The sequence below is a fragment of the Ixodes scapularis genome, unplaced genomic scaffold (genome assembly GCF_016920785.2).
Source record: "Ixodes scapularis isolate PalLabHiFi unplaced genomic scaffold, ASM1692078v2 PGA_scaffold5__190_contigs__length_132052651, whole genome shotgun sequence".
NCBI classification, from domain to species: domain Eukaryota; kingdom Metazoa; phylum Arthropoda; class Arachnida; order Ixodida; family Ixodidae; genus Ixodes; species Ixodes scapularis.
The window spans coordinates 28551114-28579107 of record NW_024609880.1 but is presented as its reverse complement, the minus strand read 5'-3'; positions in this window follow the sequence as shown (position 1 = coordinate 28579107).

Here is a 27994-nt window from a genome sequence, read left to right as displayed (position 1 = left end):
TTTTTATCCGCAAAACTTTCAAATGGCCGAATTGTTTACCTCGGCAAAAACGGCACGGTTCGGGGCACAGCCACGCAGGCGGCAAGGCGTTTACACCAAGAGGTCCCGTTCTCTTTCCCTCGCTGGCTCTTGTGGTACCCTTCCCAGGCAGCACACAGTATTGGGCCAACATTGGATTTAATGTGGGAAAGAATGGCCCAACAATGGCCCAACTGAGCCATATGTTTCCCAATATTGGAAACCCATTGGACAATAATGGACTATCAAAGCCAATGTTTTTCTAATATTGGTGATACGTTGGCATAGGCTGGTCAACATTGGACTGTCAAAGCCAATAGCTTTCCAATATTGGATATATGCCGGCATAAGTTGTCCAATATTGGACTGTCGGAGCCACTAGCTTTCTGATATTGGCTATACGCCGGCATAAGCTGTCCAATATTGGACTGTCTAAGCCGAAAGCTTTCCTATATTGGATATACGCCGGCATAACCTGTACAATATTGGACTGTCAGAGCCAATGGTTTTCCGATATTGTATATACGCTGGCTTAAGCTGGTTAATATTAATATGTCAAAGCCAAGAGTTTTCCAATATTGGTGATGTCTTGGTCTAGGCTGGTCAATATTGTACCGCCATAGCCAATGGCTTATCGATATTCGTGTCGCCTAGGCTATAGACCCGCGATCCTCTTTTTTGCATTGCAGAGGTAGGAAATTGGAAAAGAGTCATTCATGAGCTCGCTTGGGCGAGACTTTTATTCAGCCAACTTCATAGGGCGTACGTCGCCTGCGCATTATAACCGCGATCACAAATACGTCCTTACCTGCCTATAGGACTATTGCAGTTTTTTGCCGGCTGCTCTCCCTTCGCAGTGCCTTACCTTGGCGTTGACAACTTAATTCCGTTTTTTAGATTTAAGTATTTTTGTCTTTTCCAATGTATTTTGTATGTATACGTAGAGTTAACGTCTTCTCTTTGTCCGTGCCCCTGCGATGTTTGTATTTCTTTCTGCGTGCTCTATTTTTTATATTTATTGTTTCTGTGCATATTTACTCATTGTCGACGCAGGTGTCAACGAACATAAAGCCGCCGCTTACGCCGCAATCGAAGTGAATTCTACTTTTAGTTTTACGAGAGTCTATCGCGCTATAAATCATATATTAAACTCGAGTGAAGTCTCGAGAGGGCTGCTTCGACTGCCAGTGCACATGTCATCAGTGTAGGCAGAGCAACGACGTAGCACTCGCGACGCGAGAGCATACTGCGCCTCGACCTGGCCGGTCGCGCTTGCTGTGCGGAAATGTGAGCGTGGTACTTTCGAGCCCCGTTAGCTTACTAAAGCTGCAAGATGCTACTTTTTTGTCGCGAATCATTTGCCCTTCGAACGGTTGCAAAGCCGTTGCGCTCGGAGTACCCTACCCAGCATCTTTCAGAAACCGTTCGCGCAGCATCGCAGCCTTCTGTCTGCGAGCGTCGGCGATTCATCGTGTGTTGAAAGTCCGACGATGTGCTGTTCGGGGTGTCTTTTATGTGTAACTCTTTCGTAAAAAAAAAAATTGAAGTTTAAAAACGTGAACCTAACAGTGTACAAACAGTTTTAAATTGATTGATAAAAAATATATTTATATATTTATAGACATATTTGTGTGCATCGTGCGCAAAAAATAGTCGCGCTTAGTTTTTCATTCTAAATTATAATGGGGGTTATACGACGTAAAACATACTGTCTTCAAACTTGCCCCGTTTAGAACCACTTTTGGACTGAACAGCTTCTTTAGAAGTTCGAAAGGTGACCTTCAAAGAGCTGTCCTGTTAAATCGGTATTGACAGCAGGGTAGACGCTATGCGTGTTTAAGGCCAATCGTGTCTCCGGTTAGGGTCACGTGACTACTGTTTCGAAGCTGGTGATACGGCAGAGCACGGAACCTGCCTAAAGCCCAAGGTCACGCGTAACATCTACTGCACTATCAACCTTGGGTAGAAGTGACAAATTCTCTCGCTGCGTTCATAGTTGAGATGCCCCTGAAGATTAGCCTTTGTAAGCGCACCCCACCCCCGTTCTGGCCTGCTTGCTTTGTACTCCTTCTCTCTTTTTTCTCCCTCCCCCTAAGCTGAAGGCGCAGTAGACGGTGCGTACTCGCCGGACGAATGACTCCTACACGTTTTATCACTTCAATCCGCTCTCTGTGCGCGGGTCACGGCAAAAGCGCGATCACGTGGTTTGGCGGATGACGCATTAGCCGTTGACAAACTCGGAACGCCTGCGTCTCAATGACCGGACCTAGTTTCGCGCGTGATGCGGCCTGCGTTGTGCAGGCCCGCTGTGGATTTCGCTTCTGTGCTAAATGGTATCTCGTTCGAAAAGTCCTACCCGTGTCGATTTCTTCAAAGAAGCCCAAGACATTCTTGTGAATCGTTTAGTGTTCGGTTCGGCAAATGGCAGCGTGTGCTACATCGTGTTGAATCTTCTAGTTTTTGTGTTTGAGTGGTTGTTCTGCAGTGCCCGTGTCGACATATACTTCGGATTATATCTTTCAAGTCCAATATATTCAACGTAAGTGTGCTGCAACCTACTTGGTGATCATTGTCCGTCCTTGTATGGGTAATCTTCCGGATAACCTCTAGAATTGGGCAGTGCCTATCTCGTGGCAGCTAGGAGAATAATTTTCCCGCAATCCCGCAAAGTCGCCTGCCATTATCTGTCTAAAATAATGTCACAACTGCAGGTAGAATACTGACTTTTTTATTCTCCCTGCGTTTCGCAAAAAGACGTTTCGTGGCCACCTTCCTGGTCGACATTTACGTTTCATCGACATTTGTTGGGCGAATTGCGCGCTGTAGGTGCATTTCTACGCACGTGTATTCTTGAGGCGCGTGCTCACCGAACCAGCCCACCCTTTCACGCTGCTTCATGCTAAGTCTGAAGCGGTTCATTGCAACAAAAAAAAAAAAGAAGGAAAAAAAACATTTTTTGAGTTTTTCTATGAAACATCGCGTGTTGATGAAACGATCTGTCTATGAACTGTAGTTCGATGAACTGATTGCACCGCCAATGAGGGGCGACTATACTCTGTTTCACCTTATGTTGTACCGCAGGAAAGGCTGTAAGCACGAGCTCCTTGCTCTGGGGCACATCTCGGCGGCGCAAGCTCTCGTGCAGTAAGGGCAGCTGTCAACGCTATGAGCTCGCTCTTCCAGCCTTCGCTGCGGTAGAACATAAGGTGAAACGGAGTATAGCTGTAGAATTTTGGGGAAAAAATTCTGCCAGCTGCCGGGAGACTGGACACTACTGAAGAATTACCCCGGTTGTTGTTTGCTTTGCAATCTTCTTAGTTGCATCACAGCTGAGTAGTACCTCTTCACATATTACAAATTGCTAAGATTGTGCTTGTCTACAGAATAATCTGTGTGTAATAAACTTTTATGAGATTTCATAACAATCCCTTGTGTCTGTTTACCTTCCTTTTTGCAAACAACTTGGCGAGAGCACTTGCAAAGAGCTGGGCAAGTGCAACGATGGCCGAAAGTCAGCATGACGGCCAACATTGGATCGGGTCGCGTTTCCAGTGTTATCCAATATTAGGCCGGTCTTCGCCAATGTGGGAGCACCTTGGCTGGAACCATGGTTTAGCAATGGCCCAACGTTGGCACCAATGATGGGGCCAACATTGGCTGAATAGTGGCCCAACATCGGCACCAACCACTGGGCCACCATTGGAAAGGGTAGCGCTTCCAATATTGTCCAATATTGTGGCCGGTCTTTGCCAATGTTAGGCCAATGTCGGACCGACATTGGTGTGCTGCCTGGGTTGTCTCCGTCGACTGAAAGGAAAGCCCCTTCAGTGTCGTGCATACTTGAGCCTCCACTGAAGCAAAAATTATTCCATACGAACCTACTTTCTGCGTCCCAGGAAAAAAAGAAGGGATTTCAGGCAGAATAAAGTACGGCTCGCGGTTTGGCAACCTTGTACCTCCACGCGTACATTTGCACAGCCTTGTGCACTCATACGTACAGTCAGACTCTAAACAAAATTTAAATTTGCCCCCACCCCGCGGCTCTTAGAAGTTTCGTGGTTCCGTTTGCGGCTCTGAGGCCAGGTCAGCCTGGCCACCCCTGATCTATATGTACGGCTCTGCTCTGCTTTAGCCCTGTTGAGTGCGCTTCTTACTGAGCACCAATGCACCGCAGGAAAGCAACACCCGTGAAAGCAAGCTCCACAGGTGCTGCTTCTCCGCAGTGCACCGGTGCTCGGAAAGAGGCGCGCTCAACGGGGCCGCGAGAACAAAAAGTATGAAGTACATGAAAATGTCGTTCAAATTAAGCGGCTTATGAATACATTGAAAACGTAGCGGGACAACCCAAGTTTTAAAATCTGTTTAGCTTAACCAGAGGTATTGAATCTCTTACTTTGAATCATCGCGAGCCTACTCTATACTCTAAAGGAGATATGGCTCACTTGATTGTGCTTAAAATCACTGAATGGTTATGCAAATTTTAATTTGCTAGTTTTATTTCTCAAGCACTTGTTTTGTTGGATATTCAAATGAATGAAAATTTTTATTTTGGTTCAATTTATGGGAGGTTTGTTTTATATATCGTGCAGTAGAAAGGTGGGGAGCTGGGCTAGGTGGTAAACACGTTGCTTGCTGATGTTAACCATGTATGCCATATAGAGTTTGTTGTGATTGTGTATTGATTTCGAATCCTCTTCTGCTCTTTATTTCAGTCTGCCTTTACATGCACCATGAAGATATTGAAGAGGTCATCAATTGAAGGACAACTACAAGCACAAGCGAGGAGGGGCATCTAGATGGCGAGCACAAGGACAACTGTAATGTAAAATTTCTCCCAGCTTAAAGCAAGGCATGCCTTCTTCCAATAAAGGCATTATGGCGAAACTTCTTAATTGGTTCGTTTGTTCAGCTGCCATCTCTACGAACAGCTCATCTCACACAAACAAATTCCTGGCAATGGGTAGTAGAGGTTGTGTGCTCTTTTTCTTGTTGAACTCTTGTTGTTTTGTCTAAGGATAAAAAGTTATACAAATTAGTATATTGAATGACAGAGCTATGAGCTCTCCATACCAATCCGTACCCCAAAAGCTTCATGTGACTTTGGCCTGCTTGAACATGGAAGCTGTTCGCACTAAATAACGGAGCACTAGACCTTTCCGTCTTCTTGAAGCCCATAGCTACGAGCCATCCGAACCAATCCTGCACCTTTAATACGCCAGGTGACACCCCTGGCAGAGCTATAGCCCTTCCAGGGGAGTCGCATGATGTATCGGAGGTGCAGGTGGTACGGATGGCTCGTAACTTTGGCCTTATATAAGGCCGAAAGGTATAGTGCTTCGTTATTTAGTGCCGACAGCTTTCATAATTCCTACGGATATCTGTCCGTAGTGGGCTACAGACATTCCGTCATTTTACGAAATTATGTGCCTTGTTTTTACAGGCGGTCCAGTTTCTAGATTACGGGAAACCTTGCCGGCAATATAAAACCAGCAATTTTTACCAATAAAATGGGAAAACGGATAACTGTCTATAAAGTGAAATACGGACGTTCCGTCTTTTTACAAAATTATATGCCTTGTCGAAGTCGAAGATGGTCAGACATCTCCGATTCCCCCTAAAGTGTAGCGTCCGTTTCCATTGAAAATAAAGAGTTTCACATTTCATGTTGTAGTCATTTGCATTCTTACGGATTTAAACAATAGACATTTAAATCCCAAAATAATTCAACGATAGCGGCCACAAAACATTTTGAATGACGGCTGTAAAACGGTTTCGAAAGAAGGTCGAAAAACGGTTGATGATATCGGTCTAAAAACTTTCCCCGAGATCGGTTCAAGTTATTGGGCCGCTCTGGAACCGGGTTGCAAATCATTATGGGACCGTTATTTCTTAAAACTTTGACCGATATTGGTCCGTTATTTGTCCAATATTTTCGTGCTGCCAGACGCCGAGAAGCAAGACTACGGAGCGGTGACAAGAGCGTTTGGAAAGCACTTCGTGCCAAGGACGAACGTGACATACTAGCGGGCGAAATTCAACAGCCGTAAGCAAGAGCCACAGGAAACTGTTGACGCCTTTGTTACGGATCTTTACAAGGCGGCCGAAACCTGCGAATACGGGAACCTGAAAGAAGAACTCAATAACTCAATTTCTAAGTGAGAGATAAAAAAAAGGAAATAAACTGTTCTACTCGACCTGCACCACCCGACGGTATAACAGGTTTGATCCAATATAATATAAAAAATGAGGGCCGTAATTGACCAAACGTTTCTTTAGTCCTTAAAGCCAATTAAAAGGAAAAACAGGGAGACAGCTGAACATTGGCATTGGAACGAACTTGGAGAATCTTGCGAGCAATTATGAGTATTTGTGTTTCGTTTTTTTCCTTTGGTATTAAGTTATTAATTGTTGTTCCGCTTGGTCCTGCGCCTCTTGTCTTCTGTGCTCTTGACGACGACGAAGTTGTCTTCTTTAAAATTTTCGTACTGGAATATATAAGAAAATGGATTGGAAACAATGTTAAAATTTTATTCTCTTTTAATGATTTTATTTTAAAATTAGTTATGTATTTCTACTTATCTTGGCGTTCTCATGTATGTTTTCATTTTATTTCTTATTTGTCGTTCGCCTTAATTATTTTTTGAGGGGGCGGGGGAGGGAGCAGAGAGCATTGTAATTTTTCGTTGTTTTTGATTTTTTTAATGATTATATTTTACAGCAAGAGATTATTATTATAGCTATACATACCCTAGCATTTACCTATTTACATATTTACATTTTCCCCCGAAGGAGAAGGATCACACTTATAAAACTTCATGTTTGCATCCTGTATTCTTATCATGTGTTGCTATTAATCTTTTTTTTTTTTTTTTGAGATTGGAAGGAATGAGGTTATGTCTTGAAACAGACACTAAATATTTAGTCGTTTTCGTCAGTATTACTTTTCTTTTCGTACGTTGTTTGTTGTTGGTGGTCGGTCTTGAGGGGTGCAATAAGAGATCAACCTCTTTTCTTTTTCACTGTCTGTCTTGGTTGTCCGTTCCTGAACACTGTTGCTCTGAGAGTAGATGACTTTTCGTTCCAGTTTTATTGTAGATATTCTCGTTACTCTTGCTGAGAAGCCCAGAACCTGTAACTGGTCTTAGGTCCTCGTAACCCGTTGTTTGGGGTCTTCTCTGTGGATGGCTGTTTGTCGCGGGTGGTTAGTGGAATCCCAGGGAAGGAAACTGGCTCACTCCCCCTGATCATGTTGTGGGCCTTCCAATTGCCATTGATTGTGGTGTTGGTTCAGGATGGAAAGCTAAGGTGAAGCTCCGAACCAGGAACTAGTCCACGGCTCTCCTAACCAAAGATGGAGTCTTCTCATGGAGATGGCGTTTTTTTTTTTGTTTTTTTTTTCTAAGAAGTTAAGGAAGCCCGGAGAATGGAACTGGTCCAAACCCCCCTATCCACCACTTTTGGGTCTTCCAAGGCCATCGACAGTGTGCATTTTAGCAGTTCAGGGTTTAAAGATGACTTTTGTTTGTCTTTTTCTTGGATTCCGTTCTTGTTTGGGTTAAAAGTTAGTCTGTAAGAAATGTTTTTTACAGTAGTTTTTGTTTTTCCTTGAGATTGATATCTTCCATTCTCAAGTTTGTTACAAATACATATAATCATATATACATATATATACATACACATACACACATACATACCTACATATACATACACCCACGCGCACATATAAACACAATACTTATACATTCACATATGTATACATATACACATATATATATATATATATTTATTTATTTATTTATATACTATGGAATGTTGTCTGAAATATGTTTAACTAACGCCTCCAGAGTATTTATATGAGTTTTAGAGTTCAGTAGCTTTTGACGAATATTCAAGTTTATGTGCGATATTGAAAGTTTTTGAATAAATGGTTTTGTTAGATGGCATGCAGTAAAGTAATGATCCATACTAGTACCAGTTTGTCCACAGGGACAAGTAGTGTGGTTGTGTATATTAAATCTATAGAAATAAAAAGGAAATCTGCCGTGTGCAGTAATAATTTGTGAGATGTTACTAGAAGGAGGGAAGCTAATGGGTATATGATTGGTTGATGGTATCCATTTAAATAATTCTGTGTTTTTGCCATCGTTTTGCCAAGAGTGATCCCATCTCCTACGTGCTAATTCCATTATTGTATGTTTTATATTTTGTTTTGATTTTGGTAGGTGTATGTATTGGCCATGATAACGTGCCGAGTTTGCAAATCGGTCGGCTAGATCGTTCCCTAAAATATTAGTATGGCTTTTGACGTGAAAAAAAGCCGTTGTATTAAATCTGTTGACTGATTGGATTATATGTTTTATTTCGTTAATTAAAGGAATTGCATTGTTTGGATTTGCCAATGCTTGTAGGACTGATAGGCTGTCGGTGTATATGTTACAATGTAGTCCATCTCTTGTTGCAAGAATATAATCAAGGGATTTTAATATGGAAATAGCCTCTGCATCGAATATTGTACTGTGTTTTGGTAAGCGATATTTTCCTATTTTTATAATTCTTTCATTGTTTTTCAGAATAACGAATGCTGCTCCCACCTGATCTAAGTACACTGAACCATCTGTATAGAGTGATATGACGTTGGTTATTTGAGATACAGTAATAGAATTGATTCTTTGGAATGATATATTGAATCTCTTTGTTGGATGAGATTTCCAAAGATCTATAGGATACGATACCTCTGTGGGGGAGATACTAAAGCTATCGAATTGGGCGGGTATCTTAAAGGGACCATGAAATGATTTTAAAATCGAATTTCATCCACCGCACGTCGTAAAAGGTGTGAAAAGAAACACAAAAACACAAAACTAGGGAGCCAAAAAAAAGTATTTGCTATAGAACTTTTAAAAGAAAACTGGACTCTTTTGCGCCTTCCTTCCTTCGCCTGTTCACTACGATGCATCCGCGGAAATGGAGCACGTCAGCCAAATCCAGGTCGCCTATTGGGTAAGAGCCTACCTCACCAGCACCGCGATCGTAAACAATAAATAGCCGGCGAATGTTTCCTAAAAGTTTTGTTAAGTAATATTCAGATCCACATTGTGTAGCATAATTAGAGATGTGTGGCGAAAATTGCCAAATTTGATAATGCTGAGAGCCAAGCGCCATCTATCGTGTGGTAAACGAAGCAACTACTGCGCGTGCGCAGTAGGGCAGGGCCGAGTTCAGAACGGTGATTTCCTTTGGTTTCCTTCCTCTCAGAACTCTGACTGACTGAACGTTTATTTTTCTACGTCTTCATCTCGCGCGTGCCGGCTTCAAGCAGCAAGAAAAAAATGTACTTAAAACAGACCACGACGAACAAGAACGCTGGATCCACAAACACCCGAGAAGAGCGACAACAGCCGCGAATCCCGCTCCTACGAAGCTCTTAGGATATATAGGCCTAGCAGGCACTCCGACTCGGCGCAGCGTTGCTTCGGCTTCGTCGCAAGACCGTCTGTCTGCCTACGACCGGCTGGCGTGCTGAATGGAATATGCCCGCGCTACCCTTGTGGACCCTTCCCGTATTATAGTTTGATCGCTGACCTCAATTTTAGGTTAAGAGGTGAGGTCAATCTCTTCCCCTTGTTTTCCGAGGCAGGGTTGACGAACACTCGTCGAAAAGGGACCCTCGTCAATTCTCTCTTCTTGTTTTGTGTGATATAGAGCTGAAATAAACGCTGTATGGATTACCTTCGTAACAGGGTAATGCCATTTTTATTCTGACAGACTGTACGTCACTGTCGAGCTGTAACAGTTCGTGGGAGGTATACGCGCAATACCGGTCCAACCTTTCTTTGCCGAGTGTCGCGTCAGTATCGAGTTGCAATCGTAAAAGATCGGTCCCGAAGCGCTTACCAACAGCGCGAATACAGCACTTCCATCAAACGCGCGCGTCCGCTCCGAGTGTGAACAGGTATTTACGTGGCTCTTGCTGACACTCGTAGTTCAAACGTATCTTTTTTAACGTCGGCTCGCTCCTGCATCTCCGAGACCGCGAAAAACGCCGCGGCAATTTGTTTCCATCTACGTCGCTTTGCAAACGACTGACAGTGGCCGCCTTTTACCAACAATGACAGTTTGGTTAACTTCTGGAGTCTTCACCGGGAGGCTCGCTGCACTTTTCAACAGGCATAACGGCGTATGGGACTAGTCCCATGCTGTCGCTGTAGCGCAACGTATCTCATTGAATTTCGCTCAGCTGCGATGCGGCGATGAGATGCGCCGATTCAGAAAATACGTCGGTGACATCGGCGCAGTAAAACCTACCGGCACACCCCAACTCATCGCCGCTAACGCTCCCATCTCCAACTGCCGAGAGAACTTCCGGTTCCGGAAGCAGCGTACGTCACGGCTTGTTTTCCGGTCAAGAAAAAGTCGATATTTCATTAATTTTTTGTGTAGAAGTTAATAAACCGAGACGAAAACGGATGCCTGTTCGGCATTCAGTGAACATTGACGGTTTAATGTAAAAGTTATCTGGAAAAAGTAAAAAAGTCATTTCATGGTCCCTTTAAGTTGGAAGACATTAAACATAAATGATTCTACGTCAAGAGTAATGTTGATTGGGATGATATTACATAGTATAGGCAGGCTTATGTTAGAAACTGTGCGGAACGCTCTTGCTATTTTAAGTAATGGTAACCTTTGTATGGATTGCAGTTGTCTTAACATATGTGAATTTCCTGATGGTCTCCACCACGCGGGTGATCCATACACTATATATCTTTCTATACTTCGTAAGTATATTTCCCGTAGTTGGCTTGATGTGATACCCCAATTTGTTGAGTATATTTTTGAGATGTTGGCTGTATGGATTTGAACTTTCTGGTTTATATATTGAAGGTGTGGTAAGAAGGTTAAATGTGAGTCGTAAATGGCTCTTAAAATTTTAAGTTGTTTCACTATTTCTAACTTATGATCGTGAAATTTTATTATTGGGGGTCTTTTTTTATATAGTTCTCTAGTTATTATTAGACATTTACATTTCGAGTAGTTCAAATATAGTTTACGTTCGGATGTCCACTGTCCTATTTCTTGCAGTATTTCGATAGTTCTTTCTTTTAATTCTCTTCTTGAGTTCCCTTCTATGACAACTACGATGTCATCTGCAAACGCTTGTAGATATATGTGATTCGGAAAGGTTCTTTCTAGTAATCCTGATAGTAACATATTCCATAGTAAGGGGCTTAGTGGAGAGCCCTGGGGGCATCCCATATTAATTGATTTGTTTATTTCTTGTTTTTCTGGAGTGATATATGTGACGGTTCTATCGTGGAAGAATGAATATAGCGGATTGTATAGATTACTTGGGCAAGAATGGTGTTTTAAATAGGCCAAAACTACCGGATAACATAGTGTGTTAAATGCTCCTGTAAAGTCTAGGGATACCATAGCTACCGCTGTTGATTTATTTTTTAGTTTTTGTAGATGTGTAGTAAGTGTGAACAGAGCTTGTGTAGATGATTTAAGATGTGTGAACCCGAATTGTCGTGGGTGTAATAGTTTTTTTGAGTTAAGGAAGAAATATAATCTGCTATAGAGTGCACGTTCTAAAACTTTTCCGAGTATGGAATTTAGGCAAATTGGGCGATAGGCGTTGGGTTTTGCTTTGTCGTTATCTTTTTTATTTAGCAGTAGTATTTTCCCTTTCTTCCACTCCTTTGGAAAATATCCAGATGTTAGACAGGAGTTGAATAGAGCCAAGAAAAATTCGGGATGGTTATGCCAAAAATATTTAAGAAAAGTAACATTGATTTTATCTAATCCGGGGGCGGTTTTAAGTCGTAGTTTAGTTATTATGTTTGATATTTCTTGAAATGTTAGTTCAACATCTGGTGGAGAGAATAAGGGAGTGCATAAGTATTGTCGTAAGCTAGTTATATATGGTGAGTCTTTTGTAATGTCGTCCGTTGGGAACACCGTATCTAAAATATATTGAACTGATTCATTAAATGAAGAAGTTAAAGTATTATCTGCTCTCAATATCGGTGGAAGAATTAGGGGTGACCTCCTCTTATTAAATGCAAGTTTATATGGGATTCCGAAGAGAGACTTTTTTGTGGTAGCGGAACATGATTCCGGCCAAGCTGAAATTTTAGCATGAAGGATGGCTTCCTTGTATGTAGCTCTGTTGTCGTAATAAATTCGTTTTTGCAGTGATCTAATATCTGTGTTATATGATCTTTGGTACCTTCTTCTTAGTGCATTAGATTTAGATCTCATGATCTGTAGATCAACTGACCACCAAGGGACCGTACGATTTCCGGATCGAACGTTTCGTTCACACTTTTTTATCCAAATTAAGAATTTTTTGTATAGTATATCTAATATGTGATCTATCCATTCTGGTGAGTAGTGTTTAGGTACCCAGGTCTTAAACCAATCATCTTGTTTTATAAGTAATTCTATTTTTGAGTAGCTTTTTAATGTTAATCTTTTTTGCATGGTTTGCTTTTGATTGAAGAATCCAAAGGCAATAAAGTTATGATCACTTAAACTATCAGTTTCTAATACTTCCCAATGTGTAACGTTATGAGCTAGAGAAGGGGTTATGATTGAAAGGTCTATCCAACTTTCTCCGTTTACGGTAGAGAATGTAGGAATAGAGCGTTGGTCGTTTAATGTGATAAGATCATATGTTAGTACAAAATTATTTAATTGTTCCCCTCGGTCATCATCTATTTTGTCCCCCAATTGGTGTGTCTTGCATTAAAATCTCCGGCTATGATTATGTCGTTTTTGTCTATTGTTATGATTGACTCAAGACGTGTTAGGAATGTATTAAATGAAGCTGTAGGAGATATGTAGACATTTATTATTATCACTGTTTTGATTGAGTATGTACATTGCAAGACTATTAGATCGTTTTCAAGTATTTTTGGAAAGATTGAACAAGATCGGTCTCTAACTATAATGGCGCATTTGGGATCTAAGGGGCAGTGAAAAAATGGTTCTGAATTTGAAATACTTGTAATGTGGTTATTGAAAACATATGGTTCTTGAATTAAAATAAATTCAGCGTTATTTTCAGTGTATATATTAACCAGATTAACTGTTGCAGCCCTCGATCTTCCTAAGTTGATTTGTAAGATCTCTAATCTATTAATCATCGGTCAACTTATGTTTTGTTTTGTTTGTATGATGCGTTTTCTCTTTATAGGCTTTACTCGGGTTGTTCCTTCTTAATTCCTTTTTTTTACGATTGTAATGTTGTTTGTTAATATTAGTTTTGTGTTTGCTTATTTTGGGTAATCTGTCCGAGACCGGAGTTGTGAAACGTGGAAGGCGTGTGTACCGCATTCGCTCGCTCCAAAAGGGTGGTTGGCATTGACCCTTCGGTTGATACATGCGCGGCATTTACCCTCCTCATAGTTTGTTATTCTGCACTCCTGTGCTGGGTGGTTGCCCGCACAGATGGAGCAGAAGATCATCTATGATGCATATTTTGCTTTTGTATGTCCGTAGGTGCAGCATTTGTCGCACCTGGGGACATAGAAGTTCTCTGTTACGGAGCAGGAAGTCCAGCCTAGGCGCAGTTTGTTTGTTTCTTTTAGTTTCTTGTAGACCTTGGCGCTCACTTCAAAGATGTGAGTGTTGTTCCCCGATTTTTCTTTGAATGAAATCCGGTGACTGAAGTCCGAAGGTTCAATTTCGATCTCTGGGTTTTGACTTTGAAGTTTTGTGAAGAATTCCGCAGATAGAATGTCAGGGTCGACGCCCGAGACACGGAATTGTGGTCGACGTTTTGTCGGTTTTTTAAGCACGAACAGATCTTTGGTGCTTGGGTGAATTTCGATTGCGTCCTGGAGATTCTGCAGTCCTTCAGCTGATGATGATAGTACTGCCACTCCTTTTCTGATGTCTCGCACTGAAACTTCACCCAGTCCCAGGCTGTGCGGCTCAAAGTATTTTTTCAAGATTACTTTGATGTTGTTCGACGCGTTCAGTGCTGGAGTTCTCAGATAGATTAGCATTGCATGATCCATCTGCGCGGGTGATCTCCCCGGGCCGGGAGGTTGTGGTGTCGTTTGTAACGCATCCACAGATGGTCTCCCTCCCAACCCGTTGGGGTCGTTCCTGTTCCCTCGCAGCACGTCCGCGTACGTGGTGTTTTTCTCTCGTTCTACGAGCACTGCTCGAAGAGCTGCGTTTTCGGTTTCTTGACGCGAGCTAATGCTCATTAGTCTCGCAAGCAGTTGTAACAGTTGTGAACCAGTGTCTTTGTTAATCCTAGCTTTATCGTCTTCGATTAATCTTATGAAGCTTAGGTGGATGTCGCATATTTCTTTGTTGTTGGTGTGGTCAAGTGTGATTTGGGATGTCTCCGGGTCGTCGTTGCTTCCGCCTGTTTTAGGATTCATATTTCTGCTCTTTTTTCGGAATAGTCAATATTTCTGCGTAAAAGACTCGATCTTGCCGGTGTTAACCATACGTGAACTTTAGAAGAAGAAGAAATTTCGTTTGACTGTGTTCTATTTTCGAAGAAATTCAAGAAGAACGGTTTAGTTGGTGCTTCTTCTAGATATATTGAGTGTCATTTTCTTGAAATTTAAGTTTTTTCGAGTTAGTTTCAATGACTGTTTGATATTTTTAGAATCGCTAAGCCCTCCTGGTTCCAACCTTAAGCATGAAAATGAAGAAATACATCTACTTAGTTGTTTATGAAGTCTAGAACGGTCTTGCTATTGAAGCCCGCCGATTCAAAAAGATGGTCGTTCGATACGCACATAACTCTATGTTGATTTTCTAATGTTTTCTATTGAAATTACATGATAGTGAGGTATCGTATGAATCACTACATTTTACTGAATTCGATCACTAGATTGAATTTAGTGTAAGAATATTTGAGGTTGAAAAATAATTGAAACGATACAGCTCACTGCTTTGGTGCTCTCGTTCTCTTCTTCCTCGTCGACAGAACTGATCAGAAGAAGATGAAAGAAGAACTGATCAGAGATCGTCTCGTCGTTGGACTGATCGACGTTAAGCTGAGTGAAAGACTTCAGCTGGACTCGGCACTGACATTGGAGACCGCCATCACGAAGGCGCGCAATTCCGAGGTGGTCAAGCAGCAACAGAGAGAGATTCGCGGGGGTGAACAAGCGACCCCGGCCGTCGACAAGGTCAGAAAGAATCGCCGCAAGGAAGCAAGAAAACCGCCCATCCAAGCATCCTTTCAGCACAAGAACAAGACAGAAGCAGGACACTGCAGGTGGTGCGGTGGCGCACGCGACCACACGAAAGTGCATTGCCCGGCTTCAAACAAGACGTGCAAACACTGTGGAAAAAAGGGTCACTACGCATCAGTGTGCCTGTCACGAAAGGACAAGCATGAAACACTGGCACGTGTCTCGGAGCGCAGCAAGGGCGTCGAGGAAGTTTACCTCGGTGAGGTCGAAACCCAATCTCGGAACCATGGAGAGTTACTGTCAAGGTCAACGGCTCGCCTCTCACGTTCAAAGTCGACACGGGTGCAGATGTAACAGCTATATCACTCAACGACTACAACAAGAAGACCATGGGACCCCTGAAGACCTCAGCGCAGACACTGACCGGCCCAGGTCAAACGCCTATAGCGACAGCAGGGTACTTCAAAGCCACAATTAACCGGCGTGGCACAAGCACACAAGACAAGGTCTTTGTCATCAAAGGACTGAAAGAGGCATTGCTAAGCCAACCAGCAGTCGAGTCTCTTGGCATACTACGGCGACCACTCGAACTTGGGGAGACATGTGCGAAACCAAGCGATATCTCCGATCTTCTGGCACAGTATCCCAAGTTGACGTCTGGACTCGGACTAATGAAGACCGAATACCACATCAAAGTGAAGGATGACGTCATGCCCTATGCCGTTACATACCCAAGGCTAGTTCCTCTTCCACTGCTCTCACAAGTGGAGAACCAATTGGAAAGGATGAAAGAAATGGGAGACATCAAGAAGGTGGAAAAAGCAACAGAGTGGTGCTTCCCGATGGTTGTTGCCAAGAAAAAGAACAATGACCTGAGAATTTGCGTGGACTACGGTCAACTGAACTAACAGATAGTCCGCGAGCGCATGTTGATGCCGACAGTTGACGAGTGTCTAGCAAGCCTAGCCGGTGCAACAGTGTTCAGCCGCCTAGATGCTCGAGCCGGGTACTGGCAGGTGCCTCTCGCAGAAGACTCACGTGAGTACACAACTTTCATCACACCTGTTGGACGGTTCCAGTTCCTCAGACTGCCTTTCGAAATATCGACAGCACCTGAGTTCTACCAACGAGAGATGCTCCGCGTGCTGGAGGGGCTGGACGGTCTGGCGTGCTTGCAGGACCACATCATAGTTTCCGGACGGACAATGGAGGAACACGACAAGAATCTACACAAGGTTTTGAGCCGACTGCAACAATCAGGGGTGACCCTCAACGTCAACAAATGCACCTTTCGACAAAGCAAGGTCAAGTTCCTAGGACACGTGGTATCAGCAGAAGAAGTAAGTGCTGATCCAAGCAAGCTGGAAGCCATCACTCAACTTGAACCACCGTCAGACGTGTCCGAAATGAGGTCCATCATGGGGTCGACAAATCACTTGGCGAAGTTCCTTCCCGGTTTGGCAGAGATGACAAAGCCACTTAGGGACCTGACGCACCAAGATTCAGAGTGGATTTGGGGTCCGGTTCAACAACAGAGCTTCGACCGGATCAAACAGGCACTCTGTGCCAGTGCTCGTCCACTACGACTCCCAGCAGCCGCATACAGTCTCAGTCGATGCTTCATCTTACTCTTACGGGCTGGGAGCCGTTCTTCTGCAGCAGGCAGGTGACAGGCTGTCACCAGCGGCGTATGCACCACGCTCACTTTCTGACACAGAGCAACGATACGCCCAAATCCAAATTGAAAAGGAGGCGTTAGCCATCACATGGGCATGTGAACACTTCCGCAAGTACCTCCTGGGATCCACATTTCATGTAGAAACGGATCACAAGCCTCTTGTGCCGCTGCTCACAACCAAACGACTAGACGAGCTCAGTCCTCGTCTCCAACGCTTTCGAATGCGCTTGCTAGAGTACGACTATACAGTGTCGCACACTCCTGGAAACAAGTTGTACACTGCTGAGTTACTGTCCCGAAAGCCGCAACCAGAGCCAGCCAAGGACAAAGAAAGAGACCTTGAGAGCGCAGTGCAAGAGTACGACGAGTTGACACTTGAACAGCTGCCGGCGTCAAACCAAATGTTGGACAGAATCAAGGCAGGCATCCAAGCAGATTCTACACTCGCCAGGGTGTCTACTTTGTTCACCTCGTCATGGCCGACCGTACATGGACTTGCACCAGAACTAAAGCGCTATGCAGAGGTGGCGAGTGAACTTTCTATTGTTGACGGTCTGCTATTTAAAGGGACCATGAAATGATTTTAAAGTCGAATTTCATCCACCGCACGTCGTAAAAGGTGTGAAAAGAAACACAAAAACACAAAGATAGGGACCCAAAAAAAGTTATTTGCTATAGAACTTTTAAAAGAAAACTGGACTCTTTTGCGCCTTCTTCCCTTCGCCTTTTCACTACGATGCATCCGCGGAAACGGGGCACGTCAGCCGAATCCACGTCGCCCATTGGGTTAGAGCCTACCTCACCAGCACCGCGATCGTAAACAATAAATAGCCGGCGAATGTTTCCTAAAAGTTTCGTTAAATATTATTCAGATCCACATTTGGTAGCATAATTAGAGATGTGTGGCGAAAATTGCCAAATTTGATAATGCTCAGAGCCGTATGATAATGCTGAGAGCAAAGCGCCATCTATCGTGTGGTAAACGAAGCAACTACTGCGCGTGCGCAGTAGGGCAGGAGGGCCGAGTTCAGTTACTTGGGTCGCGACGGCCGTCGAACGTTTTTTTCCTTTGATTTCCTTCCTCTCAAATCTATGACTGACTGAACGTTTATTTTTCTACGTGTTCTTCCCGCGCGTGCCGACTTCAAGCAGCAAGAAACAAGTACTTAAAACAGACCGCGACGAACAAGAACGCTGGCCACGAATTTACCGAATCCGACGAAGCGAGCTGCTCAGAATATAGGCCTAGCAGGCACTCCGACTCGGCGCAGCGTTGCTTCGTCGCAAGACCGTCTGCCTACGACCGGCTGGCGTGCTGAATAGAATATGCCCGCGCTACCCTTGTGGACCCTTCCCGCATTATAGTTTGATCGCTGACCTCAATTTTAGATTAAGAGGTGAGGTCAATCTCTTCCCTTTGTTTTCCGAGGCAGTGTTGACGAACACTCGTCGAAAAGGGACTCTCGTCGATTCTATCTTCTTGTTTTGTGTGATATAGAGCTGAAATAAACGCCGTATGGATTACCTTCGTAACACGGCATGTACACTTTGTTATTGGTATGCCATTTTTATTCTAACAGACTGCATGTCACTGTCAAGCTATAACAGTTCGTGGGAGGTATACGTGCAATGCCGGTCCAACCTTTCTTTGCCGAGTGTCGCGTCAGTATCGAGTTGCAATCGTAAAAGATCGGTCCCGAAGCGCTTACCAACAGCGCGAATACAGCACTTCCATCAAACGCGCGCGTCCGCTCCGAGTGTGAACAGGTATTTACGTGGCTCTTGCTGACACTCGTAGTTCAAACGTATATTTTTTAACGTCGGCTCGCTCCTGCATCTCCGAGGCCGCGAAAGACGCCGCGGCAATTTGTTTCCATCTACGTCGCTTTGCAAACGACTGACAGTGGCCGCCTTTTACCAACAATGACAGTTTGGTTAACTTCTGGAGTCTTCACCGGAAGACTCGCTGCACTTCCCAACAGGCACACCGGCGTATGGGACTAGTCCCATGCTGTCGCTGTAACGCAACATATCTCGTTAATTTCGCTCAGCTGCGATGCGGCGATGAGAGGCGCCGATTCAGAAAACACGTCGGTGCCATCAGAGCAGTAAAACCTACCGGCGCACCCCAACTCGTCGCCGCTAAAGCTCCCATTCTCTTACTGCCGAGAGAACTTCCGGTTCCGGAAACAGCGTACGTCACGGCTTGTTTTGCGGTCAGTTGGAGAGAAACAAAAAGTCGATATTTCATTAATTTTTTGTGCAGAAGTTAATAAACCGAGACGAAAACGGATGCTTGTTCGGCATTCAGTGAACATTGACGGTTTAATGTAAAAGTTATCTGGAAAAAGTAAAAAGGTCATTTCATGGTCCCTTTAAGGGTGACAGACTCGTCATCCCACCAAACCTGAGGCTTGAGGTGCTGGAAAGACTTCATGCCGGCCACATATGGGCACGAGCAGATGTCGCGCAAGGGCAAGACAGTCGGTGTGGTGGCCTAGCATCGGAACGCAGGTACAAGACTTTGTAGAAAGATGCTCTGTCTGCCTACAACATCGAAAGCCACCAACTGAGCCACTGCTGCTGACTTCTTTGCCTGAAAACCCATGGGACACTATCGGCATTGACCTCTTCAAACTCGAAGGGAGAGACTACATTGTGGTTGTGGACTACTACTCCAGGTGCCTGGAGGTGGAGCAACTAAAGGGCACTACAACAAAAGATATCGCTCGAGTCTTGGAACCAATCTTCGCACGATTTGGAGCGCCAGGAACTGTGCGGACAGACAATGGCCCACAGTTTGCCTCAGCCGAAGTCGGGAACCTGGTAGAACGTTGGGGGGCAAGCCATGTAACCTCAAGTCCATACTACGCCCAGAGCAACGGCGTGGCAGAGCGTGCGGCCCAAACAGCGAAAAAACTCCTGAAGAAGTTGAAGGACATAAACCTGGCTCTTCTATCGCACAGAGCTACGCCAGGAGTCGACGGTTTTTCACCCAGCGAACTGCTAATGGGTCGCCGCCTGAATACGCCTGTGCCAACCACAACCAAGGTGCTCGCACCTAAGTGGGACAACGGCGACTTCAGGCGCAGGAATGAAGCGTACAGGGCGCGAGTGAAGCAGACCTACAACGTGCGCCACAGAGTGAGAGGTCGTGAACGCTTGATGCCAAAGACAGTGGTGCGGATATTGAGTGGTCCGGCATCCTGCGGTACAGTGACACGGCCAGCAGCCCAACCAAGGTCCTACATTGTGAGCACATCGACAGGACTAACACGACGCACCGGGAGTCACATGCAGCCAACGGCGGTCACTAGGAGCGGACGACCAAGCAGACCACCGGACAGGTTGGACTTGTAGCGCGGCTGGAGAACGCCCGCTCGCAGCGCCCGCGTAGCGGGTGCGCCTGTCCCTAGACTCCCTAGACCGCGAAAGTCGTAATATGATGAAAGGAAAAGCGGATAAGTATTGTAAGATTAGTTTTTCTAATCATTGGTTTATGTCACAGTGGGAAGTCGTGAAACTCCTCATCAGGGAATGTGAGCAGTTGTTGAAATTTACAATTTACTATCGTCCCCTGCCCGATCGATGTGACTTGTTGCCCGCATGACGAGTCATCCTCTGACGAATGTTCCTATGTGACGAATCGTCCTGTGACCAATCGTCCTGGGACGAGTGCGCATGTGACTAATCGTCCTCATCCTACAATATTCGACATGGATGAAGAAAGAATAAAACAATTAAAACAGGAACAACACAACCACATCTTTCAAAAGATGAAAGAGTGAAAGATGTCACATCTTTCACTCATGAAAGAGTGAAAGATGTGGTTGTGTTGTCCCTGTTTTAATTGCTTTATTTTTTCTTCATCCATGATTTAAACCAACATGCTCTTCTTCGAAGCATAAATATTCGACACATTTTCTCGCCTCCCTATTTCCCCCAATCAAACGGACTCGCGGAGCGAGCCGTCCGCACTGTAAAAGAAGGGCTCCAACGGCTGAGCAGGTGCAGTATGGCGACACGACTAGAGCGCTTTCTGCATGAGTATCGTCGCACACCCGGAAAAGACGGTTGTTCACCATCTCAGCGTTCACTCGGCTCCGATATACGTTCACGTCTGGACGCCGCTTTGCCTGCATTACCCACTCCTTGCAGTCAATCGGAAGCTAGTCCCTTTTGCCCAGGTCAGCCAGTGTGGTTCCGAAACTACGGTCCTGGCGACAAGTGGGGCCCCGGAATCGTAAAGGCAACCACTGGTTCCCGCCTGGTACAAGTTCAGTCCCCAGGCGATGGCAAGGACCACCGGCACCACGCCGACCAGCTTCGCCGTCGTGATCCCGGTGACGCAGCTATTGAGCCTCCCGCGCCAGCACCCGCTTCCGAGACTGTCCCACCTGAGGCGGCTTCCGCGCCACATCCCGCGCCCGAGACCGTCCCACCTGAGGCGGTACCAACATCCGTGGCTCCGGCTCCAGTGTCTCAAACTCCGCGACGATCAACGCGAAGTCGTCGGTCGCCATCACGTCTCTTCTACAAGGGGAAAGGGGTGTTGGGGAGCGAATGCTGCGGTTCACGCGGCTGACCGAAGTTGTTTTGTTTTCTTTTACTTTAAACGGCCGATCTATCAAGATCGGCCGCGCCGAAAAATAAGGCAAACGGCGATGACGACGAATAAACGTTCAGTCTTGTGACAACCAGCTAGGCTGACATGACTCCTTCATTTTTACTTCTGAATTTACATCAGTTGGAATGTCTGAAAATCGACGCGAAATGAATGCGTCGGCCGTAGGGCCCAGGGGAATTTGTTTCAGCCCTAGGTAACTGCATAATCACGGCAACTTTTAGCGAGGAAGCTCCTGCGACCGTTCAGTTTTGCACTTATCAGCAATTTTACGATATAACTTCAGGCATAAAATATCCACATTTTTCTAGCTTCGTTTGAACGTTGGAATGTCTGAGAATCGGAGCGAAAAGTATTAGCCCCGAGAAGTGCGCGTGGCGCCCCCTTACGGCGAACCGGGGTGACGTCACGGCGAGGAGAGAATTTTTCCCCGACTCGCCCCGCTCGCCCTGGGGAGGCTGTGACGACGCTAGCTGTCGGCGCGCTCGTTTCTATTTAATTTTTTTTTGCGTGTTTTTCGTAGGAAGTGTAAATTTTTATATGTGCCTTTATTGAGGTATGGCCTGTAGCTACAGGCGAAACTTCAACCAACATTTTAAGCATGCTTGACAGGGCAGGCAACGCGTGAATCGCAGCTGGTATATGAAAATAAAGAAATATGGCCACAATTGGAGGAGCATCATCATAGATTTACATCTCGCATAATAAATTCTGTTGATGGTCCGAATGAATCGGCAGGTTATTTATATTTTTCTTTTGTATCTCTGTTTTTAAACAAGATCGCCGAAGCAGAAAAGCTGCATGCTCCTCGAGCAACATGCTTAATACAGTCTGGGCCATGGAGAGAGAATCAAAAGACAACCCAAGTGCAGGAACAAAGTAAAAAAAAAACAGAAAGGAACATTTATTATATACATTGCTCGCATTTAACCTTTTCTGAATTCGGATAGTATTTCAATGGGCTCCACTGGTTGTATCTGTACACTTGTTTATATCATCCCTCTAGTAATGTACAACAAATGTAAGCCAAGGCGTCTTGCTCGTTATTAGTCCCTTAAGCCCTAAATTGATATTTTACTTAAATCGAATTGTCCTGAAGCTAAAATACCAGAAGCTTTTCTCACGCAGACTGTCGCACTTCACAGGGTCCACATTTTCTGCTACTAGTGCTGCATCTACCGCTGGACAGACGTTCGAATGCTTGCTTTTACTCCTGGTTTCCTCAGTTGTCAGAGAGTGCAGCTGTAGGGAGTTTGGAGGCTGAAGAAGCTTTTGGGGACCTGCAGCAGTGTCTCTTTTAATTGGAAATGACAATTCAGACTAAACGGTGTATTTTTTTTAATAACCAAGGCTGGAATAAAGAATGTCAGGAAAAAGTACAAACATTCCAAATTACGGCGCTATTGCTGTGCATATTTTGGGCAGTTCAATACATATCATACAGACAGCTGGGGGCAATTCGGCCTTTTTTGCTGCTACCATACAAACTAATTTTTAGTAATTGTGCATCTTCTAAGAAATATGCCTGCATACGTGTATAAACTATATATTTAATTCACGAAGAAGCTATATTTATATAAAACAGCCCTGTTCCACGAGCACTTCAAAGATCATCAGACGCAGGGCCTTTAAAACATCTGCGAACCAGCGCTTGCAGAGTGGACGCGCAGAGTCGTCGTCGCGACCTAATTTGCCGACCACCAAAAGCCCATGATATAAATGCCACTTCAAATGCCTTGAAAGCGGGATGTAATATCGTCCTAAATCATGCACAGGCAAGGAACAGAATTCCAGCGTCTGGAACACTTGCGCCACCGCTTCACCGACCCCTCGCAAGATTGCCTAGTGTGGTGTGGACGGACGGGGAGGTTCATCGGCGGAATTGCCTCCTCCAATAGCTTTCGGGATTTGTAACACAATTTTAAAGGTAAAAGGGACGAGCAGGCTTATAAAATGTACGGAAGCACGTCAATATCGGCCTAACTCAACGTCTTGTACACCGGGTAAACAAAGTCCAGCTCCTCGAAGAGCTTGCGGCACACAACGCCAAACCAGGAAACCGGTGCTGGGAAGCGAGCCGATGCGAGATCACGGAGCGGAGTCCTCCCCATGACGTCACGGTACACCCCACCCAATCAGGGCGCGGCGACCGCAGCGACACTTGTGTTCGCTCTCGGGGCTAATACGCAGTGTTGTACACGTTCCTCGAAAAAAAGAACGGAAGCTCGTTCCTCGTTCCTTCTGATTTTTGGAACGCGTTCCCGTTACAAGTTCTATATGTGGAAAAGGAACTCGTTCTTGTTAGTTAAAAAAGTGGAACGGATTGTTTCATTTACGTTACATTTGCATTTTGCTGATTGCCATATTTAGTTAGATCAAGCAAAGTTTTTTTTTATTTATCTGTCCCATCAAATGGCAGCATACGAATTTGAATGCAGTGATGGCAACATACCAGGAGAAGACAACCGGAAACAGGGTTTCATTTGATGATATTTTTACTTTTAAAAATATCAGCTTACAACCACATATTCTAGTGGGCGATTCAAACGAGACAAATTTACTGTTAATCCACATTACACGAGCGTTTTATAACAACCTCACACGTTTCAATCTAATAAAGACCCTTGTTCGAAGTTAACAACTGTTGCTTCACGATGTTGCTGTCTGCAAGGCGAGCAAGTGAAGAGGGTAGGACTTTTGGAAGGTCGGTCTTGAAAACTATACGTCCTTCGTCAGGGTTTGATTCGTTGTTCAGTTTGAAATGGGAAGGGGGGGGGGGGGGGCGAGGGGAGAAGAAACAAAAAATTAATTTTTGCGTATATTTTAAGTGACCAATATTCAGGATTCGATCGACATCAGGTAACCTGTTATTTCGTGGTAACTGCAGGTCTCTTTGTGGAAGTTCAGTTATGACTGTAGTCGGCATTATATTTCTGGATGTTTGAGGATTCGTGGAAGCAAAGAAAAAAGCTGAGTTTAAGACGTCTCTCTCTTTATGTTTTTTCCTTCGACTAAAAGTTTTGCTTTTTATACCGCAGGCTCGGGCACTGAAACGATATACAAATACCCGCTAGCTCTCCTTCATCCGACTGTTACCAAGTGAGGACAGCTCAAAATTAACCATGTCATAAATACCAAAAAGTTAATGAGATCCTGCACTTCATAAAGATATTGTTTCTATACTTTTAGATTTTCCCTCTTGGAAATAAAATGCAAACTACCCCACTAGACAAAAAAAGGAACGCCGTTCCTTTTTTCGTTTCAGTAAAAATGGAACGAGTTCCCGTTCCAGTTCCAACGATGCAAAATGTAACGGTGGCGTTCCTTCGTTCCTCCTTAAAGGGACGCGTTCCAGGAACACCGTTCCTTGGAACACCGTACCGTACGACACTGGGTATACGTCGCGTTAGGGCCTAGGGGAAGTTATTTCAGCCCTGCGTCACCGAATAACCACAGCAACTTTTAGCGAGGAAACTCCTGCGACCTTTAACCTTTTGTGCTAATCGACGATTCTATATTGGATCGCTTTTCTTCCTTTTTTTGTGAGTGCGAAGTACACACTTATTTCCAGCTGCGAGGATGACGCTTTATTGAGCGTGGGGATGAATAAATCGTTGCAGGCACCTGCTTCAAAGCTTTTCGACTTGCTATAAGAACAACTGTTTTGGCGTATGCTTAGATTAACTCAGGGGCGGATTTAGAGGGGGGGGGGGGGGGGGTCCGTATGTCTTAACCCCCCTCTTGATTTCTGCATTTGTAAAATTTAGGGCGTGAAAGGAGGGAGAGGGGTTTCCTGAACATATGGTACGCTGACTAACAATTGACCCCCCCCCCCCCCCCCCCCCCTTAGGAAATTTCTGCATCCGCCCTGGATTAACTGCACCTTTTTCTCTTTTGTAAAATTTATTGCAGCAATACTTTTTTTCATCAAGAGCGTATGGCATTAGTCGGTCAATTATTTACTTGTTCTAATTACCTGGATAAGATTATTCACATTTGTGTTCATCCCTTGCCTGAAGAGCAGTCTTGTTGAAAAATGTTCACCATTCCCTTCAGTCTCTTCAATAGACTTTTTTTTGAAAAGTGTGGGCTGCCTATACTTCGTATCATTGTAACTTGGAAAGGGGCAACCACCACAGCCTCCTCAAGCCAATCAGAGAGATGGAGCGAAGGTGTGTGACAAATCTGTGCAGACGAGCACTCTGAATGACATGTTGTCATGTGCCTCTCTTTAACGTGCAAATTGGCTCACCGAGACTGTAGCCTTTGCCGTTTGCCAGATTGTGATGAAACGAATTACAGTAGCTACTATTCTAATTACCCCAGGCTTTCATACTTTGGGCATTTGTTCGACAAGAATGTTATGTCCGCCATCACTGTGAACTCGGCTCAGCGCCTATTGGACTGAAATGCTGCATTAGCATTCGACGTGAACTGGGGCCCATTCATGTGCTTTACGGCGAAAAAAAAAATGGTGACAGTTGTGTTGCTTGATGGGGTTCTGCAAATGGTCTAGTGTGTAATACGTATAGGAAGTGTCCTGCTATACAGCAATGCATCCATACTATTAAACTAGACGTTCAGAGGTGTGTTTGTTTTTGCACTCCAACAATTTGCAGCAATAATTATTTCTTGCTAGTGTAATATTTATTTTAGTTAGCTGGGCCTCTTTTGTGCACATTAATGTGCATGTGCTTTGATGTTATCACGTGTGTAGCTTTAAGTATCCTCTCTGCAATGGGCGCGTTCAGTAGCGCCTCCCTTGCCTCCGAATTGAGCAACTCGAGTCGGAGTAACCGGAGCGCCTACTGAACGGCCAAAAAACCCGCGGCTCCAAACCTGCTTCTATGCAACTTCCGCTTCCTCCCCTATGCCAGACGGTCTCCGAATAAACTGGAAGCAGACGATGGCGAGCACAATCGCTTTTATTCGACGATGATATTGAAGACGTCTTTACAAGGTCGTTGAAGAAAAAGCGGGTGATTGTACACATCAGCGCTGCTGTTCGAAGCGATGCAACGCGATCGAGTCCTTCACTTGGCGGTGCAAAGGCAGCTACTGTTATAAAAGCCGACAAAAAAAGTTGTCAGCCCACGCAAAATACAGAGCTCAGCGAATCTACCCCGCCGGTTGCGATACTTTTATACGGCCATAAGTTTGTTCTGCCCTTCGTAACGAACTTCCTATAAAATGTATTGTATACACACGGGAAGTTCGGCCGCGCGTCGGCCGAAGCGAGCCTCAGCCAACGTGCACCCCGATTTAGCTACGCAAACAAAACATTAATCGGTATCATGCTCTGCGTGAGTGTCCAACCGGCTTCCAAAGTCGCGTTCATACCCTGTTTTGCTCTGTTGAGCGCGGGCAGGACTATCGTCAATATTACCGAGTTTCTGTGCAACGGTGATCAAGACACGGCGGCAAAGAACGTTTGCGTTGTTTATTAGCATATTCTAACCAAACAAAATACGGTCCAATGCATTTTCCGAAAGAGCCTTACCTGAAAAAGATATTCGACCGCGTTATTCGTCTTACCTTGAGCGCTTTTCATTAACAAAAGCGAGCAAACCGCGCACCCGCGACAGAACCGAAGCAGTTTATCCCGCCATATTGTTTGTTTTTTCCTCTTTTAGCGCCGGAAATCGTCACCAGTCAGGAAATGACGTCATCTTTAGCTCCTTTGACTCTACGTGCACCGTCTCCGGACTCGGTGCTTCGGAGCTTGACTCCGAAGCGCCGGAGTTACGCGCACCGGAAGTGACTTTTGGCCGTCCAGTGGAAGGAGTCAGTGACTCCTTGACTCGGGGGCCGCTACTGAACGCGCCCAATGCCTACAGAGACCCTTGGTGGGAATAAATTAATAAACAACATTTTCACATCACTGGAGTTGGTTTTCGGATGCGCCACATGTTCAGGAGAAGTGGAACAAGTGCAGCCCAATGCAACCAGTCTGCCAGTCTGGTATGTCCCATTAATTAATATTGAGGAGTCAGAGATGCGGGTGTCCTCAAAAGGTCCAGCACGAGCCGTGAACATAATTCATTGTGTAGAGACTCTGAAGCCGTAAAGGCGAGCGAAAATATGTTTATCTGGTTAGTGTATCAAATATGTTTAGTTACACTTAATTACATAATTATTGATTCTTAGAAAATGGTTCCATAACGAGTTCTTTCTGCGACAGTCTCGTGTCAGGCGTCCAGTCTACAGCCCAGTCGTAGTACCTGTGCTCCTTGTTGTCGGATGACGCTCCTGGCACGTCGGAGTTCAGTTTGGTCGAGTGGCAGCTTTGACCGACAGATGCCGTCTTGTAATCATACGTCGTGTGCGGCCACCAACATTTGATGCACTGAAGCTGCAGAGCTGGCTTCTAATCCGCAAATTTTCCTGGTAGTTTTCTGCATCAATGCAGCAAGCTCGGGCCAGGGGGGTAAAGGTTAGTGAGGAGGAGTGGCAAATCCCGTGCGCCGACACCCGGGGTCCCGAGTGAACGATCGCAAAAGAGAGCGA